Raw genomic sequence first — 3,044 nt, 5'->3', positions numbered from 1 at the left:
GACATGAAACGTAACAATATTCACATAGTAGGAGAGCCAGAAGAGGCAGAAAGGGAAAAAGGGATAGAGAACATGTTTGAAGAAATAATGGCAGAAAACTTCCCTAACCTGGTTAAGGAAAAAGTCACACAAGTTCAGGAAGCATAGAGAACCCAAAGCAAGAAGAACCCAAACAGACCCACGCCCAGACACATCATAATTAAAATGCCAAAAATTAAAGACAAAGAGAGACCATTAAAGACAAGAAAGAGAAAAGCAAACTGTTACCTACAAAGGAGCTCCCATAAGGCTGTCATCTGACTTCTCACCAGAAACTCTACAGGCCAAAAGGGAATGGCATGAAGTAGTCAAGCTAATGGAAAGCAGGATCTGAGACCAAGATTACTATATCCAGCAAGTGGTGAAATAAAGAGCTTCCCAGACCAAAAAGAAAAAAAAAAAGGCTAAAGGAGTTCATCACCACCAAGGCAGCATTACAAGAAATGCTAAAGGGACTGCTGTAATGAGAACAATATAGAAATGTAGGCATACAGAATTAAAATAGCAATATAAGTACCTATCAATAATAACTTTAAATGTAAATGGATTAAATACTCTAATTAAAAGACATAGGGCAGCTGAATGGATATAAAAACATGACCCATGTATATGCTGTCTACAAGAGACCCACCTCAGCACAAAAGACTCACACAAGAGGAGAGTGAAGTGATGGAAAAAAATTTCCATGCAAATGGAAAAGGAAAAACAACAACAACAACACTGGGTAGCAATACTAATGTCTGACAAAATACGCTTCAAAATGAAGGCCATCACAAGAGACAACAAAGATAACTACAAAATACTAAAGGGATCGATCCAAGAGGATATAACCCTGATAAACATATATGCACCCAATACAGGAGCACCTAAATTTATAAAATAAAATAAAAACTTCTAGAGGACATTAAGGAAGAGACTGACACAATACAGTCATAGTAGGGGACTTTAACACTCCGCTGACTTCACTGGATAGATCTTCCAGACAAAAAATTAACAAGGACAGTGACTATGAAAGACACGCTGAATCAGATGGATTTCATTGACATTTAGAGTACATTTCACCCCAAGGCTGCAGAATATACATTCTTCTCAAGTGCACATGGGTCATTCACAAAGATAGACCACATGTTGGGACACAAAACAAGTCTCTACAAGTTTAAGAAAATTGAACTCATATCAAGCATCTTCTCAGATCACAGTGGAATGAAATTAGAAATCAACTACAGTAAAAACACCCCAAAACATTCAAACTCATGGAGACTAAATAACATGTTATTAAACAATGAATGGATTACCAACGAGATCAAGAAAGAAGTCAAAGATTTTCTGGGAACAAATGAAAATGAACACACAACAACCCGAAATCTCTGGGACACAGCAAAAGCAGTCCTGAGAGAGAAGTTCATAGCACTACAAGCCTACCTCAAAAAACAAGAAAAATCAGCAATAAATTATTTAACCCTACAACTTAAAGAACTAGAAAGAGAACAACAAGAAAAGCCCAGAATAAGTAGAAGGAAGAAAATAATAAAGATTAGAGCAGAAATAAATGACATAGAGACTAAAAAGAACAATATTAAAAAATCAATGAAATCAAGAGCTTTTTCTTTGAAATGATAAATAAGATGGATGAACTGTTAGCCAGACTCATCAAGACACAAAGAGAGAGGAGCCAAATAAAATAAAAAACGAAAGTGGAGAAGTAACCATTGACACCACAGAAATACAAAGGATTGTAAGGAAATACTATGGACAACAAGCTGGACAATATGGATGAAATGGACAAATTCCTAGAAAAATACAATCTCCCAAAACTGAATCAGGGGGAATCTTAAAACCTGTATAGGCCAATAACAATTGATGAAATAAAAGCAGAAAAAAAAAAAAACCTCCCAGCAAACAAAAGTCCAGGCCTGGATGGCTACACAGGGGAGTTTTTACCAAACATTCAAAGAAGTACTAACACCTATACTCCTCGAACAATTCCAAAAAAAACCAAGAGGAATGAACATTTCCAAGCTCTTTTTATGAGGCCTGCATTATCCTAATCCCAAAACCAGATAAAGATACTACAAAGAAAGAGAATTACAGGCCAATATCCCTGATGAACATAGATGCTAAAATCCTCAACAAAACTTTAGCAAATCTAATCCAGCAATATATTAAAAATATCTTACACTGTGACCAAGTGGGATTTATTCCAGGGGTGCAAGAATGGTACAATATTCGCAAATCAATAAACATGATACATCACATAAAGAAATTCAGAGACAAAAATCACAAAATCATATCAATAGATGCAGAAAAAGCATTCTACAAAATCCAATACCCATTTTTGATAAAAACTCTCAGCAAAGTGGGAATAGCGGGAGCATATCTCAACATGATAAAGACCATATATGACAAACTTACAACCAACATCATACTTAATGGGCAAAAACTAAAACCATTTCCCCTAAGAACAGGAACAAGACAGGGTTGTCCACTTTCATTACTCTTATTCAACACAGTACTGGAAGTCCTAGCCACAGCAATCAGACAAGAAGAAATAAAAGGTATCCAAATTGAAAAGGAGGAAGTAAAACACTCATTATTTGCAAATGACACAATATTGTACATAGAAAACCATAAAGATCCACCAAAAAAACTACTAGATTTCATAAATGAATTTGTCAATGTAGCAGGATACAAAATCAACACTCTAAAATTGATGGCTTTTTTATTTTTTATTTTTATTTTTTTCTAAATTTCTTTTATTGATTTCAGAGAGGAAGGGAGAGGAAGATTGAAACATCAGTGATGAGAGAGAATCATTGATCGGCTGCCTCCTGCACGCCCCCTACTGGGGATCGAGCCTGCAACCCGGTCATGTGCCCTTGGCTGGAATCAAACCCTGGACCCTTCAGTCCGCAGGCCGACGCTCTATCTACAGAGCAACACCGGCCAGGGCATCGACGGCTTTTTTATACACCAATAATGAATTCTCAGAAAGAGAAACTCAACAA

The sequence above is a fragment of the Myotis yumanensis genome, unplaced genomic scaffold (assembly GCF_028538775.1).
Source record: "Myotis yumanensis isolate MYYU_CA2020_CCGP unplaced genomic scaffold, mMyoYum1.0.hap1 SCAF_6, whole genome shotgun sequence".
Lineage (NCBI taxonomy): Eukaryota > Metazoa > Chordata > Mammalia > Chiroptera > Vespertilionidae > Myotis > Myotis yumanensis.
This window is presented reverse-complemented; position numbering follows the sequence as displayed.